Source organism: Macaca nemestrina, chromosome 10, assembly GCF_043159975.1.
Source record: "Macaca nemestrina isolate mMacNem1 chromosome 10, mMacNem.hap1, whole genome shotgun sequence".
Taxonomy (NCBI): Eukaryota; Metazoa; Chordata; class Mammalia; order Primates; family Cercopithecidae; genus Macaca; species Macaca nemestrina.
This window is the reverse complement of record NC_092134.1, coordinates 125,424,380-125,442,229: the sequence shown is the minus strand read 5'-3', so window position 1 is coordinate 125,442,229 and position 17,850 is coordinate 125,424,380. Positions and strand designations below refer to the sequence as shown.

General features: G+C 38.6%; 1 long non-coding RNA gene and 1 pseudogene across 1 annotated transcript; one reads left to right on the top strand and one right to left on the bottom strand.

Annotated features, from left to right (window-relative positions):
- Positions 1-318: 318 nt before the first annotated feature.
- On the bottom strand, positions 319-10,670 carry LOC105481563 (uncharacterized). The gene is made up of 3 exons (XR_987031.2): positions 10,419-10,670; positions 1,194-1,311; positions 319-861 (listed from the first exon to the last, which is right to left on the bottom strand). It is a non-coding gene; the product is annotated as an uncharacterized lncRNA (long non-coding RNA).
- LOC105481557 (aspartate aminotransferase, mitochondrial-like) lies at positions 4,387-5,753 on the top strand (annotated as a pseudogene).
- Positions 10,671-17,850: the final 7,180 nt, after the last annotated feature.

Below are 17,850 nucleotides of genomic sequence, written 5' to 3'. Positions count from 1 at the left end.
GTGTAAAGTATGAATAGTAGGTGGTTAGGGGGTATTTTGGACTTACAGTATCCTTTGCCAGCAGTGGTTTGAAGATTCTTGATGCTGCTGCTATGTGCTTTTATCCCCTCTGAGAGCACTCCATTTGCCTCATTAACCATAGGACTTGAATTAATATGAATTATTGAAGCTATTTCTTGTTGTCTGCTTTTTAAAAAGCATTTGGCTAAACATCATTGTTCTTTTCACAGGAAATGTTGATTAACCCTTTAACATAATTGTTTAAAATAAGGAAAACATAATATTGCCAGTTTTTTTTAATGCCTTAAGAGAGTGTTAATAATGAAGTATAACATAGTTAATTATTATGACCCTGCTTCCCACTTCCATGGGGAGGAAAGAAATGCTATGAATATACAAGCAATAGAATTTCAGTGGATTACCATATTGTCTTCTTCCTTTACGTCTATCTTTTGCACATCTCTTCTACTATTATCACACAATGTTGCCATCAGTCTTGGATTTTCATAGTGTTTAACATTAAAAAGAAACCACTGCATAGTCTTAGACATTCAGCTTCAAGAAGAGTTTAGTAAACACTATAGCTTTAGTCATGCACAACTAGGGAACTAGAAGACTAAAGAGCTCCTTCAGGTATCGTTTGAGATAGATGTGTAAACTGGGTGGACCCCAAATGACAATTGTAATCAAGATTCATAAGTTCAGAGTGGACAAACCAGACAGATGGTGGACCTTACAAACCAATTCTGAAGTGTATTTATCCATGTTGAGTGTGCTGTCATTACACATCTGTTTATAGGAGCATGTAGTCTTCTGGAGTTAGTTGTGTCGATTATGTTGGTTTCTCATGCCTGAAATAATCTGTAGGGGAACAAGGATGAAAATCACTTCTCTAGAGTATATAGCCTTTCTCTGGATTTCTCAGCGTGGATGCATTTTTGTAGGAGTGACTCAGAGCTTTGTGCCCAAACCTGGTCACAAGGAGATAGTATAATGAAATTAATCCTGACTCGAATTATTATCTACCTAGACTTCAGACAAGCTAATGTAGCTCTCTTGATCCTTGATCTCCCCAACTATACCAGATGAAATTTTAAAAGAATTAAATAGGGTATTCTATGTAAAAGAGTTAAAACAGTGCTGGCATAGAGTAAGTCCTTAGTAAATTTTAGTTATTATTTTCTCATACAAACCTTAAAAGGAAGCTCAGATAATCCTGGCTTCTTCTTGCTGACTTGTATGTAGTGCAGTTGGGAAGACTCTGTCAGATGGCAGTGGCTCCCTGAGTCTTCCAGAATTTCCTGCTTTAGTCTGTAGGCATGACAGAAGATATGACCTTACTTAGACATTAAAGGGAAGAGGTGGGGAAGAAGGGAAAGGAAGAAGGGAAAGAGAGAGAACCAAAGAAAGGAAGGTGAGAAAGAAGAAATGAAAGGAGAAAAAAATAAAGGAGGAAAGAAATACCTTTTCCTCACAAACTTTGACAGTCTGTTATGAAGACAGCATTTGCTAATTAGCAAACTGTTTTAAAATTTGTACAAAAATAGTGATGGATGAAACAGAAAGCTATGCCTTAACACATTGTAATATTGAGTCATGTTTGTCTTTATTTCAGTTGATTCAACAGTTGGTATTGCCACCCATCACCTTATCAGTATGCAAAGCTTGGTTTTCCATTTTGAATTTGTATTTTAAAAATTTACATTAAACATTTTCCTGTGAATGGTATAAATTTCTCATGTTATGGTTGATGATAACTTTGCTTAATCCTGAAACCGTAGCCTTTCTCTAACACTGTAAACTCATTTTATGTCTTACTACATGCAAACAATGACAATTATACTAGAGCTGAAGATAAAGGTAAGTTGTGGGTGCTTCTTCCTGGTTCTAAGGATGACTTAGTCAGGAAAGTTAATGACTGATATTTGGCTATGGAATAATTTAGAAGGGAAAGGCAACTGTGAGGCAAAAGTTATACTATTTTGTCTTAGCTTGGAATAAATAAATACTAAAATTCTATCTACAAAAGATAGGCCTAGTTGTATTTTACAAATGCCATGTTTGTATGGCATCTCATGGATATAAGTTTACATTAAAAGTTAATAGGATTTTAAAATTGTTTCCATTTTTTAAGTTTTTTAGCGATTATCACAGCCGAGCTGAAAGTGTTAGGCAATGTTAAAGTAGGCACTGAGAAGACACTGTTTTATTCCTCCTGATAGTCATTGATATAATTAACTGCCAGCAGCAAAGTTAGATATATATTCCATGGCCTTGAATTTGAGTCTAGCTAACTGGCCCCTGTGGGGCTAATGCCCATGACTTTGGCCTTTTTTACTATACTTAATAGTACAGAAACATAGATTCATTTGGCTCCTGAAGGATTAGAGCTTTCTCCGTCTAGTCTCCTCTTCGATACCTATGCTGAATTTTTTCTTTTTTCGCTTTCAAGGAGCTAAATTTGGCAATAATTGGTGAGTGCTGATTCTTAAACTTAAAAAAAGTCGTATTGGCAATGTTTTTTTTTCTCTCTAGTCAAAATAATAAAAACACCAAAGAGAAAAATGGAAATGTCCTAGAATTCCTAGAAGACATTGTTCTTTATGCTCCCTTTAGGCTAAGAAAAGAGGTGCTATTTCTTCTTCCTTGTTCTTAAAGAAGGGAGAGAATGCAAAGAATATTAGATCAGGAAAATGTTCTACCTTTTCAGTCTTATTAATATGCCCTTCCCACCAGTATCAGCCCCTCTCTTCTTTTCTTTTTTCCCCCCTTCTCTCACTAGAAACAATTTCCTGAGGACACAAAGTCTGATAGTGCAAATAGGGTCACATTTGGAGACAGTTTGGTGATGTATGCTAATATCCACTCTGGACTAGCTGAGATCACCAATTTCATTTCTCTTGTTATCTATACACTATGAACTGCAGCCTTCAGGGCAAAATGTATTTAACCTGCAACGATACATTGCCCAGAAGCCATTCAGTGTTTATGTCAGTCTGTATTTTTATTTAGAAACAATTAGAGCTAGTTGGATTTCAAGAATTTTCTTGAGTTTCAGGTCAAAGTTTATTTTTTAAAAAAGAGAGAATAATCTACAACTTTATCAGCATGCAGCTAAAATAACAACTATAATTTTAGATTGCTAGCTCTTTTTTCCTCTGGCTGCATTTATCCCCTGCTGCCATAAGGTATGCACGGACATATACACTGAGAGCCCACAGGGTGAAGGATGTGGGTATGGATGGCGGGAAAGATTTGTAAGAGATTTGTACTTGGTAGCAGTAAAAAAATTCCAATAAATACTGTTTTCATAGGATAATCTCATCTCTGGAGAACAACAGGTATTTAATTAAAATAAAAACACCCATTGATTGAATAACAAAACTTTTAGATAATCACAATTCTGATATGTTGCCAAGTTAGAAAATGTAGTAATGTTCTTTCTCATTTGGTACCAATGACATTGACTCCCATTGAATTTTTTACTCATTTCGATATGTATTATCAATAAAACGGTGTAAAAACAACTGCAAATATAATTTTAAATGATTACAAATGTTGATCATGTTACATTATTTTTCACTTTACAATGATTTCTCTCCATCCCTAAAAATAAATACCTGAAAATATCATATCTTTATATAGACATCACAGACAAAACATAAAATCTGTTCAAGTCAGATCCCTTAATATGGACTGGGATAACCAGAAACCATGCCCATCATCAGTGTGCTTTTTCAAAAGGCTAGTCTATTACATAAATAAAACAATTACTTGCCAATGAGGGCAATTTGCATATAGCAGTGAGTTATTGTATCTCTATGTTTTCATTAGGCTGTTTTCCAAGAAGTGAGTAGAAATTCATCTGAGTTATGTATATAATGACACATTAAAATAATACGCTTGTGATAATCTCATGAGAATCAAGGGTTAGCCATTCAGCCATGTGGCCTGACAGCCAGGACTCAGAAGGGAATAGGGTTTAGTAACTAGATACATCCCCAACCGTCTCTAGGGACCTCAGAGTAAGTGGTAACTAATCTGTTTTTCCTCCCAGGCTACAAACAAAGATTAAAATTCTGCATATTTGCTTCTCTAGTTATCATTATCAAATAAATCATTCTTTCATGTGTATATATACAGATGAAACTTAATCCACTGCCTACTAATAGCTTGGATTTCTTCATCTTACTCAGTTTCCGCTTCTTCATAACTTCAGCTTTTCATGAACTCTCTGGAATTCTCCCATAACTTATTTCCTGTTTCAGCTCTCCCTGCTCACTCTGCTTCTCTCCACATTTTCCATTATAAATTCCTTAAAAAAGAGAATTTATGCTTGCCCTCTGCTCCGTCCTGCGGCTGCCCACTGCCCTCCTACGGTCCACCATGGCCCCTCTGCGCTTCAGGCGCGTCCTCTCGGGATCGCCGCAGCCTTCCACCCGGGCTCGCCGCTGCGGCCCCTGCCAGAGCCAGCTCCTGGTGGACCCGTGTGGAGATGGGACCACCAGGTCAGATTCTGCGAGTCACCGAAGCCTTTAAGAGGGACACCAATAGCAAAAAGATGAATCCGGCAGTTAGTGTCTACCGGGACCACAACTGAAAGCCTTACGTGCTGCCTCGCGTCCGCAAGGCAGAGGCCCAGATTGCGGTCAAAAATTTGGACAAGGAATGCATCCGCATTGGGGCGCTGGCTGAATTTTGCAAGGCATCTGCAGAAGTAGCCTTGGGCGAGAACCGCTAAGTCTTGAAAAGTGGCCGGGTTGTCACTGCGCAGACCATTTCTGGAACTGGTGCCTTAAGGACAACTGCCAGTTTTCTGCGAAGATTTCTTAAGTTCATCCGAGATGTCTTTCTGCCCAAACCGGCCTGGGGACATCACACAGCCATCTTCGGGGATACTGGCATGTGGCGACAAGGTTATCAGTGTTATGACTCCAAGACTTGCGGTTTTCACTTCACAGGCGCTGTGGAGGACGTTTCAAAAACACCAGAGCAAAGTCTTCTTCTTCTGCATACCTGCCCCCATAATCCCACGGGCATGGACCCTGGTCCCAAGCAGTGGAAGGAAATAGCAACAGTGGTGAAGAAAAAGGATCTCTTTGCGCTCTTCGACATGGCCCACCAAGGCTTTGCCAGTGGCGATGGTTACAAGGATGCCTGGGCTGTGCGCCACTTCATGGAACAGGAGGGCATTAATGTTTGTCTCTGCCAATCACACTCCAAGAACATGGGCTTATACAGTGAGGGTGTGGCAAGCTTCACTACGGTTTGCAAAGACGCAGATGAAGCCACGAGGGTAGAGTCACAGTTGAAGATCTTGATCCTCCCATGTATTCCAACCCTCCCCTCAATGGGACCCGTTTGTTTCTACCATTCTGAACACTCCGGATTTGCGAAAACAATGGTTGCAAGAAGTTAACTGCAAGGCCGACCCGCATCATTAGCATGCGGACTCAGCTGGCCTCCAGCCTCAAGAAGGAGGGTTCCACCCACAATTGGCCAGACATCACTGACCAGATTGACATGTTTTGTTTCACAGGGCTAAAGCCTGTGCAGGTGGAGCGGCTGACCGAGGAGTCCTGCATCTACGTGATAAAGGACGGCCGCATGTCTGTGGCGGGAGTCACCTCCAGCAACGTGGGCTACCTTGTCCATGCCGTTCACCAGGTCACCAAGTAATGACCCTGGTGCAAGAAAACAGAGACAACCTTTCTGTCTTCAGCCTCTGCTATTGGGAGCTTCACACAGGAAGAAAGAGGGTGGATGGTGGTGAGTGGGTTATTTCCTTCAACTACAGTGTGTAACACTCAGCGACTGAATGTTTCTCAGAAAAGGACATGTAGTGACATAGGGCAGAGGCATCCGTGGCTGGCGCCTGGAACGTTGTGGCTCTAAACCAAACTCTCCCCTGTCCTTTTAATCCAACTTTTCTCCAAGAGTTTACATGTGCAAGAAAGTCATCACACCATGAAACCTGTCCATTATGCCATTGCAATATTTCAGAAACTTTAACTGATATGTCATACAGTGTTGGGTTCCTCTTGAGAAATAGCACACATTAGAGGGTTTAAGAGAAGACCTAGTTGTGTCATGAACATTTGGCTTCATGTCCGTCCTCCCATCATGGAGCAGCCTTATCAACAGACCATATTGCAGAAATTTATGTTTATGAAAACCAATGAGTCTGCTGCCACTACAGCAAGGAAAACATGCAGATTCCTGCCTTATTTAAGAAAACCAAAAGCCTCCCTTTTCTTCTTTGTCATTGCTGTTCTTTTCCTTACGCACAAAGCATTTTAACCATTGTAAATTTTTATCCCATTCTACTGTGTGGTTGACCAACAACCCTCTCCTATAGGGATTTATTTAAGAATAAAGAGGCTGAGCGCAGTGGCTCTTGACTGTAATCCCAGCACTTTGGGTGGGTCACTTGAGGTAGAAGTTTGAGACTAGCCTGGCCAACATGGTGAAGCCCTGTCTCTACTAAAAATTAGCCAGGCATAGTAGCGGGAGCGTATAATCCCAGCTACTCAGGAGGCTGAGGCAGGAGAATCGCTTGAACTGGGGAGGCATAGGGTGCAGTGAGCCCAGATTGTGCTATTGCACACCACCCTGGGCAATAATAGTGAAACTCTATTTCAAAAAAAAAAAAAAGAACATAACTTTCTGCTGATCCCATACCCTCACCCTCCTTGGCAAAGAATAATGGAGAGTAGGTAACCGCACTTTACTCAGCATCCTCTTCAATGATTGTGTAATTTTCTCCTGTTGGGATGTCATCTCTGCCCAATTGGACCTCCTCCCTTTGTTGAATGTGGTTGTGCGTTCACTCATCTCACATCATGAGTCAGGCACACAAGCAAGTACCAAGAAAGAGGATATTCTAGGCTTTGTGTGCTACCAGCTGGGCTCAGGCTTCACCCATTGGAAAGAACCACCATCTGCTCTAATTATGTAGACTTATTGCAGCCTGCTTTCTCTGTTACAATAAAATTACTGTAAACCGCACCCCCTCCCCCACCCCACGCCCTGCAAAGAAAGAGAATTTTATTTACTCATTTTTTAATGTCAGGTCTTAGCATCGGTTCCTAACCAGACTTGGGTTGTATGCCCATGCTGACTCAGTCAGTTCTGGTTTATGAGGTCTGTATTGTGCCACCTCTTTAACGTGAGCTGTAGGTCAGGGCACTTCACACAAAAGAGTCTGACATGTCTGGTACATCCTGCCTCAAGCTATTGTCACTTTAACTCACCGTGTTTTCTGAATTAGTCTTTCCAGTAGGTTATCTAAGGAAAGTAATATCTAGTCATTATTAGCCAAACAGCCCCAACATTGATTTTGTCAAATATGTTGTTTATGCAGTCACCTGGCAAGGACCTGAGAGAACAGGTAACGTTGGCAAGATTTTATGGAACGGAAATTCAACTGGGCATCAGAAGACCTGGATATTAGCTCTCTGTGGCCATGAATTAGGTCTCAAAATAGGGCAAGTTGCTCAGTCTTTCAGACTTTCCATTCTACATCTGAAAGTTGGGGAGATCAGCTGTACAATTTATAGGGTGGTTCCCAGTCTGAAATTCTGTGGGTCCACATCTTGAGTCTTGAGGTCAGAATATATTTAGAATATGAAGAAGGCAATGAGCCTCTCAGGAGCTTCTAGGTGATAAGAGATCAGAATGAGGGCACTGCTTTTTTTAAAGGAAGAATATCCATCAGAAATGACTTCCCTGAGCTAATATGTACTTGCGGGTCTAGGATGGGTTATGGCAAACCCACTGACTGTAATCCACATAACAAAATAGTTGGGGCAGGACTAAGACAATCAAAGTCTGAGAGAAATAGATACCACAGGAAGGAAGGAAGTCAATCTGTCAAATACTTTCAGAGATGACTTAACTTACAATTAGTGAGTGTGCCTGGTCTCTGATAGTCAGGAATGTCAACACTCACTTAATACATTATTTGATTTAGCTCTACATTTTTCTTATTCCAGCTGCTGACAGTTTTCGGTGGCTACAGGAAGCTGAACCCCCAAGAATCTAGACATGAATGAAATTGGAGTTTCATTAAAAAAATCAATATGTAACCTGAGAAGAGATATGCAAAGTCATTGGAAGGAAGTGGAATGGCTCCCAGGCCAGCAAACTTCACAATCATCTGATTGAATATATGAGATCTAATGAAAGACTCTCTTAGAAGGCAGTTGCTATGATTTTAATGTGTCCTTCCAAGTTCATGTGTTGAAAACTTAACTCCCAATGCAATAGTGTCAAGAGGTGAAACCTTTAAAAGGTGATTAAGTCATAAGGCCTCTCCCCTTATGAAAAGAATAATGCTGTTACCATAGGAGTGAATTTGTTATAAAAGTAAGTTTGGCTTCCTCTTGTTCTTTCTTTTGCCATGTGTTTCCTCCTGCCATGTTTTGACACAGCAGGAAGGCCCTTAGTAGATGAGGATCTGATCTTGGACTTGCCAGCCTCCAAAATCATGAGCCAAATAAAATTTTATTGTTTGTAAATTAGCCAGTCTGTGCTATTTTACTATAGCAGCACAAAACAGAGACAGCAGGTATCAGTAATATTTCATTATAGTAGCACAAAATGAACCAAGACAGCAGGTAAGCTAATCATGGAACAATGGCCATGACAGAGTGTTGCGAGCCAGCTTGGCTCGTGCTCATCTAAGCACTGTTCACAGGGAAGAGAGTTTTAGCCAATGGTCTTCCGCTATTCCAGATTCATTAACAAAGTAGTGATAATTGCCAGTGGTGGTAGCAAGTGGACTTTGAGGGTTTTGGATTCTGATAATTTCTTATTGGAGATTTGTATATGGATATTCTAGTTATATTAATACATAGATCCCTAAGCCCTTGATTAACATATGTTTAGCCTTAAAGAGATGCATTGTCATTTGATGTGATCAAACAATCAAATGTTCTTCAAACTCAAGGACCAGATACTAGGCAGTGATACATTCACCAAAGTGATGGTGGTCACACTGAGGTGTTCAACCTGGAAGAATGTCCGTAAATACAGACAGTCTTCCAATGGTGACCACAATGCGTCCATGTGCCTTCAGGTCATTCTTATGCTCAATTTTTAAAAAATATTGACACATTTGCCCTCAGAGTAAAATCCCAACTCCTGACATGGCCTTATTCACTGCTACCTCATCTTCTCCAACTCTGCTCTTCAGTGACATCACTCAAGCCACACTTCCTCTCTTCCTGTGCTGCTAACTTATCAAGGTTGTCTCTGTCTTCGAGTCTCTCCACTCACTCTTCTCTTTGCCTGGAAATTTCTTTTCCTGATATGTATGTGGCTTATTCCTGTTCAGCATTCAGGCCTTAATTAAAAATAATGATAGAAGGCTTCTGCGACAATCCTATCCAGTATAGTTCTCCTATCTCTACTTCATTCTATTTCATTTATTTTTGAAAAGTTTTATTTATTATAGCTAACAGTAGTCAAAATGATTGCACTTATTTGCTCCCTCTTTAAAAAAAAAATGTTTTCCTCACTAAAATATTTATTCTGTGACAGTAGGACCTTGCCTGTTACACCCCTTGCTATATTCTTAGCAAACAGGAGACTATCTGAAACATATGGAAAGTTCAATCAGTGTCCCTTAAATGAACATAGCAGATTTTTACTCTGGCCATTATCTGATCAGCTTAAGCTTCCCATATTAGAGAACACTTACTGGTTTTGTTTTGGTCAGATGGTAGCATTCCCATGGGGCTCACAGAAAGACCCTGATTTTTAGAACAAAACTAAGTGGTTTAGGTTGTGCTCCTCTCCAGAACCTTAGCCCAAAGCAAATAGACATTTAGCATTACAGAAGATGTATTTCCTACTTGGAGGCCTGAAGACATTATCAGCTACACTGATAATATCAGAAGCAGAACTAAATAGGGAATTCTTTCATATGCTTCTAATTGGGTAGATAAGTTGTATATGATTTATACAATGTGATTCAAGGTAAACTTTTCTAATTCTAGTGTCACTCCGTGTTTCAGGGATTGAGAAGACAGTGTGCCATAGTGGAAAGAGCTCAGGCTCTGGAACCAATAGAGCTGGGTTTGCATTCCGCTTTATTGCTTACTAGACTTGTGTCCATAGACAAGCCCTTCCAACACTTGAGTCCCAGACTTCCCATCTGTAAAGTGGCACTAATAGTATTTTCCAGAGTGGCTACAAAGCATGTAAATATTATGCATAAAATATTTGGCATGTCATAGACACTTATTGAGTTGTAACTGCCATTTTTATGAAGATGTCACATCCTATGTTGGTGTTGTATTTTCATATTTTATTTTTTATCTGGCTGCAAGCTCTAGAAACTACTTCTGGGAATATCAAGTTATGGGTCATGGAAAGATGGCTATCTTGAGAGAATAAAAGTATGAAACTCATACCATTGTTGAGTATCATGTGAACTGGCAGTGGCTCCAGGATAGCAGTGGGAACCGTAGTAGCTGGCATTCAAGTATATGCACTAGAGGACTCCAACATTCACATTGTCCAGTTGCTCTCCAAGCAGATATTTTCTTCTCCTTTTACTACTTGCTTAGTCTCTCTATATATTGTGTATGTCTTTTTATTACTTCACACTTTTTGGTAACAAATAGACTATTTTTTTTTTACAGTTTCAACTGACTATAACTCTATGTCTCCATAACTCGTCCTTCCTCATTATGACCCATCCTCTGCTTCATATCTCTTGAGTCATATGTTCCGCTTCTACATTCTACTAATTGCCTGGTTCTTGGTTTGTTTCAGTACTTAGTTCTGAAGAGGGTCTCATATTGTTCTTATTCAAGTTTTATGATCAAACCATGGCATCATTCTCTAGGTAGCCAGATATTAGTTTGACCCACTTGAAATCAACATCAGTTTCATGTGGTACAATCAGATACATGTTGCCTCTGGTGAGGAACCATTGCTGGAGCCAAGAGTAAGGTGGTGCCATTTAATAAGCAAATAAACAACAATAAAAGAAAGAGTTCTATTTCATGCCATTTAGAACCAGTTGTGGCTGGGGTGGGCATTGGATTGGCTTTTTGGCAAAGTGGTTAATCATCTTCATTCCCTGAAATTTTTGACCCAGACATTTTAGACCTAAAATAAACACTTCATTGAATATTACCCTTTCACTTTAGAAATAAGGAAACCAGATCTCAAACAGATAAGTCCCATGTGACACATGAGCAATTAAAAGTTGGAAAACTAAATTGGTGAAAGAATGTTATAAATAAATTGTTTTATTTGTGTCCAAAAGTCTGAGTGTACAAAAAAGACTAAGAGACAGACTATTCTATCAGAAATATCACAATCTAATCAGGAAGGGAAGATTCATTTTAATGTAATAAATGTTATAATAACTGTATGCACAGGGTGAGGCAGCCTAATGATGGAGTTCAGGGGAGACTCAGGGCAGTTTTTCAAGAAGAGTAGATGTGTGGACTGAGACCTGAAGACTGAGTCAGTGTTGGGAGGCAGCTATGACTGTGAAGCGTGTTCCAGAGCGAGAATGGGGAAGATGTGTGAGTGTGTGGTACGTGGTGTGGGAAACAATAGGGAGGCTGGGCCGCGGGTTTTCCCTGAGAAGTGTCCATGTCTCTCTCTCTTCCCCCTCCCTATCCTCTGCCTTCTCTTCTCCCTCATCTCTATTATGTTCACCTCCAGCAACTCTTAAAATAAATTTGCATTCTATCTTCTGATCCAAATAGCACTGTGGAAAGGTTGTTTAAGAGCATTTAGAGTGTTGGAACGAAACCATTTGGAATTTGAAATTTATCATAATTAAATCATGAGTTGTAAGATGCCTGTTTCATTTGGGGTGCCCAATAAAACTTCTTCCTTACCCCCTCTTCTTAAGGAGGCTGTCATTTCCTTGGTGAAGGTCACTTTAAATGGTATTCAGGTCTTTTCAGGTGTTTGCAATCCAGCGAGTGTTGTCATTTTTGCACTTAATAAGCACACATTCAATTCCTTCATCCAGTCATGATGCCCTATAGTACACCACCCAATACATCCTCCTCCCCCAGGATGACAGCAGGCAATTGATTACCGCTCTCTGGGTACTCCCCTTTAGCTAGTTATGGGCCACCTTCTTCAGTATGGTTCTGATCATGTATTCTTAATGCAGTTGCTTTATTTTTGCCTGTATGAGTGACTGAGGTTCTAAGAAATGATTCATGTGAGAAAAATCAGTAGACTGTCTTGTCAGAATAGCCATACCATGAATAAAAATCCAGAAAGACCTTTGCCCTTTCCAAAAATGCAATTATAAAAGTACAATGTTTTGAACTTTCTACATAACAAAACCAAAAATGACCATTTATTGAAAAAGCAAGAATTTCACATAGGCATTTACATTTTCCACTTCCTCCTCATGTTATGGATTAAAAAGTAAATCTTTGCCAAAAATAAGACCTTATTTAGAGGCAGACAAGCAAGAAAACCTGAATACTAAGCATTGCTTAAGGCAGTAAAGAGTTTAATTCAATATATTTTACCCTAAATTTAACTACAGAGTTCAGCATTGAAATGTATTGAGAGATTCAGAATCCAATCTTAGGCAAAGTTTTCAAAAATCTACCAAAGCTTTTGTGTGTATGTGGTTTTTCTCTCATTTCGTTGCAATACAACTTCTTTTTTTTTTTTTTTGTCTTTTCCCTTTGACGATGAGAATTAACTTGCAAAGAAATTTAAATTAACATCAAAGTGAGAAGAGAGAGGAAGAATTTATGAGCTGAGATTAGCACTCCAAAGAAAGAAAACTGAAAATGCAGCAATAAGATAACACTCTTGGTAGGCTGTAAATGCTGCTCTGCTTTTAAAATTCCCTAACAAGGTGAGCGAAAACCATTCCGAGAACACTATTGTCAAGAGACACCTTTGAACTGATCTATCCTGAAGAATAACCCCCAGAAAGGTAGAAAAAAAAAAAATAACTTTCATATGTTTGTGGCCACACAGTGCAGCTCTGACTTCTGAACATTTTTCCCCAATTATTTTTGTAAAGTATTGATCGCAATTTAATTTTGCAGTCCCAACATGAGAGGCGCTTCATGCTGAAATGTCTCACAGGAGATTGTAATCAGGGTCTAGCCTGAAGGTGAAGCGCTGGTACATAGGTTTTACTCTATTCCTCCACTCTTCATCAGCTCGGGGATTGGAGCAGAGGGCATTCTCAGGCAGATTAATTTTTGACGATGGGATCGATGGAAGATGTTTTTTTCCTCCTGACATTGAGTCATCTAATTTGCTGTTTATCTTTGGCTTATTGAGTTTTGAGCATTGTTAAATCATACCTTTCAGCTGTTTAATTTCATATGTGAATTTTGCATTCCCCTCTTGTACTTTGGCATAACTCTTTTACCTAAAATGAGCAGGATGATGGGCCTTTTTTGACACAGGGTTACTGCTTTTGAGTCTGTTAAGTACTCCAAGGTAATGTTATGGTACTTTCTAGCCTTTTTTTCTTTGCTTGTGGCCATAGATCAGTTCACCTCTAGGGAAATCATTACTTGCCATGATTATTATCCCCAGCACCTTCATCTATTCTTCCTTGTTTCCTGACTCCATGGCTTGATGAAGTGCCTAGATGTGCGAACACCTTATCTCAGGTCTCATAATTAACCCCTTCATAACACAGGCTGAGAAGATTATTTTTCCTGGGATAGACTCCATCTAGTTCAATATTTGGGACTCTTTATAGTAATCACAGCAGCTTTAACAGTTTCAACTCTGTTTCTGCAGTAGGATGTGAATTTTGTAAGTGTGCTGATGGCTAGAAGAAAAATGCTTTCCTCCTAGAGAAACTTGGCCTTATGTAACCTTTCTTTCTGTTTCCCTTAAAGGTAATCAAGCTGTAACTCAAGACAGCACCTCATCTACACAACTGAAAATTCCCCACAGCAGCAATATAGTATTAAATGTTAGTCATTCTATACATTTTTATGAGTGTAGTCATAATTATCTAGAAATTAATAAAATATGAAGAGGGCTTTTTTTTTTAGTTTGAAAAACATATGACATATTTGCAAATAGACCTGAAAACAAAATAAAAGTAGAGATGTTGACAGAATGTACTTCTAGATTTGAATTTAACATTAAAACAATCTGTCAGTCCTATCAATTCAGTAAACTAGAACCATCCTATTTTATACACCAAACCACTTATGGGTTTGATTGAACAGAGAAGTGTTATTCCTGCTATCATGAAAAGAGCCCTGAACCAAGTCTTAGTAAATCTGATCCTTGCTCTGCTAACTAGTTGGATGTTTTTGAGAAAGTCGTAACGTATCTTTGACTCTCAAGTTTTCTCATCAGTACAACTGGGGAGTTTAAAAGACAGGATTTTTTCTAGGTGTAAAGGATATTATTTTACTCTGTAATGTTATGTACATATTCATCTGTCACCCAAGGCCTCACTCTCCTCCTACCTTCTCCAGGAAACTTTCCAGCCTGTTGCTGCTCACAGTGCAATCACTGACATATACTCACAGCCATTCACTTGTTGTTTTTATGTTCATTCTGGTGATGCTTTCTGGTACTTAAAAAAAAAATGCTTCATTGTGTGTTACAAGAAGGACTTATGATTCTGTTTTACATGCTATTCCAATATCTCTAAAATATGACTATCGATTATTTGAGGCTGCATTTTATTTTTGGAAAAAGCCCAAATTTATCTGTAGGCATTCTTGTAAAGAAGGTGAATAATCAAGACTGGAAGCTTAGTTTTCAAGTGAATCTGTATATTGTTCAAATTTCTGAATTGAAACTGACCATGAACCCAACCAGCTCCAAGAGAAGAGATCTCAGAATGCATTGCCTTATGTCAGCCTTGTTAGAATAAGCATTTTGTCCGGTGAAGTAACTACTTTGGATAAACAGTTTCTAGTTTGATGCAATTTAATTTAATTGTTTTGTTAATTAGTTTTGTGCCCTTACAGCCACACATTATATGTCTTGTCCTACTAAGTTACCATTTCTTCCCAGGAAAGAAAATGGTGTTAATTTGTATACATTTGCCTTGTAAACATTTCAATTCTTTCCTCAGTTCAGACTTCAAGTTGCTATTAAAGAATCAATCAACTAAATTTGTCTGAGCGTGTTTGTATTTTATTAGCTGGTATCAGAGATGAGAATGAGCTAGCATTTTAAAAAAGGAGGAAGCAAACTTTCTGTGCCACAGGAGAATATATGAATTACACATGTAAATAAAAAATTACAGATTAATATTCATATCTGTAAACATTAGTGTAGGTTAATGTCTTTATGAATCACATTAAAATACTTTGGCTCAGAACTTTTTTGTTAACTTATCAGCACGAAAAAAAAAATACTTCCAAACCTGTTTGTGAAAAGAAAGAGCTAGAAATACTCTATTTCTCCAATGCGTGCCTTTCTTGAGATCTGAATAAATTGTGCAGGTTCAAGGAAAATATTGGGCTTAGCAATGTTGCAGGCCAAGCAACCATATCCACCAATTATGTCTATAAAGAGAAGTTCCCCGGTAGTGCTGACCACATCAGTTTATCAAGTCCAAGTCCAGTCAGACACACACACACACACACACACAAGCAAGATTAGCGGGAACACCAAACCTGTTAGACTTGTTTGGCTGTTGTTGCATATTCATAAAATAGTAATGGTCACTTTGTTCAATCTAAGCTTCAAAGATACTTTAACTCCAATGTTCTGGTCTTCATTTTCAGTATATTTTGTACCTATTGTACGAACTCATCTATTATATACAGAGCTTACATATTTATGTGGTATAAGGTAACTATGACTATGTGGCATATTCTCGCTGTAATCACATATTAGTCTTGAAATAAATAGCTAGGATACCTAATGAAATAATTATTGTAGGAGTCATTAATTTATAGAGCTTCTGTTAACATCCTTACAATAAACTCTGTGTTGAATATCATCTAATCCCCATTGCAACCCTATAGATGGCCACCATTATTGCCTTTATCTTATGGATGAGAAAATTTATTAAGAAGGGACTTTAAGTATCATGGAACCCATTCTTTAAGTAATAAGGCTAAGTCCCAGGGAGCTAAGTGGCCCACATAAAGCTACCTGGTCAAAACCTAGGTTAAAACAAAGCTCTCCAGACCTCATTGGAATGTTCTTACTACTCTACCTTCCAGACTCCTAGTGTGGTATGTTGCTGGGGAGATACAAACTTTCATTTGTGATTATCTTATTATCTCACTGTAAGAAATCAAACTGCATAAGAAATTTCCTGCAGAATATGTTAATTCATATAAATGTGTTAAGGTTTTGACACTAAGCATATTTTTGTTACCAAGCTCTTGCCATAAAGGAACTTTGAGTCATAAGTATGAATTCATTCTATCACCATAAATTAAGTAAGGTATTTATAATACAAACCAGGTCTTGGGATGTAAGTCTGAAAGAGATAAATCCTAAAGTTGGTTTTAAAGAGGCTGTGAAAAGTGAGCCAGGAAGGGAGAAGCCCTGTTTTGAAGGCCAAAATCTGGAAAAAGTGAGTCATGATGACTGTAATCCTGGGTCAGAGTCAGGGCTGCAGTAGTTGGTGTATTATTATAAAATCATGTTTTACTGTTGCTCCAAAACTCCCCCTCCTCCTGTGGACAAGAACTTAGGAACCAAAAGAGCTGGGATCATGATCCATGATAAGCTATTTCTGCTGTATCTATCATCGTCTACATCCAGCCTGAGCAGAAGAATTCCTAGGCTGTGGCACCACTTAGCTCTAGGTTAGAGATGGGGGGAACAAAGGGTGGCGCTTCATGTTTTAGTTAACTGCCCATCAATACAAATACCCACTTTGACCCACCTTAAGTGTCTAGTGTTATTTGTTTCAGTCATTCTGCAGCATGAATTTCTTCCACTATCATATATCTGGTTTCTTTGCATGTATTAAATAATAATAATAATATTTTCAAAAGTCCACCAAAAAAGAAAAAGAATAAATTCTAAAGCTCTAGACAATGCACAATTTCACAATGAGCTCTTTAATTATTTAGAGGTGATTTAGGATTCTGTAATTAATTTCAAATCATATAAACTTAATGGCCATTATGCCTTACATTAACATCATATTTTCAAAAAATCTTTGCACCTCTGATAGGATATAGGTGTGTTGCATTAAAATTTCAAATAAGGCTAATAAGTTGCACATAGAATTAGTAGGTTGTGGAATTATGGATCAGGCAGGAGATTATAAAACAAGTTCTTAAATGTAGGTTATTTGGCCGTACATAACCATTTCCCATCACTCCATTTCCTAGCCTAAAATGGTACAAAAGGTATGTCTTATAAAAGGAGTCTGAGGTTCTGGAGTCTTCTGGCTTGGTCAGTGCTTTTGCTCTACGAGATTGCTAAGACTACCAAACTTCAAGTGTACATCATGGGGAATAATAATAATAAGTTATCAGGAAGCCATATCCCATTCTATCTTCAGATATTTTTCATCTTACTTACACACCTTGCATGGAGTCTTTGTTGTGGTTGCTAATCCTGGAAACTGAAGTAGCCTTTGTTGTCTGGCCCAGAATAGTCAGCACATACGTCCCCTTATTTAAGTTTTCTAAGCACTGTACAGGTAGTCAGAGAAGGTGCTATTATCATCAACCTATAGAAAAAAAGAATATAAGGTTCAAGGAGGTATTTACCAAGTTTGCAGAGGCAATATGTGAAAATACGTTTAAATCCAGATCTGTTGATTCTAATTCCTCTGTTCTGCTACTGCGCCTGTGAAAAAAGGTTGACAGAGGCGTGTACTTTAGAATGGGCAGGTGGTGTAGACCTAGCTAGATGATAAATTAACAAAATAATTAA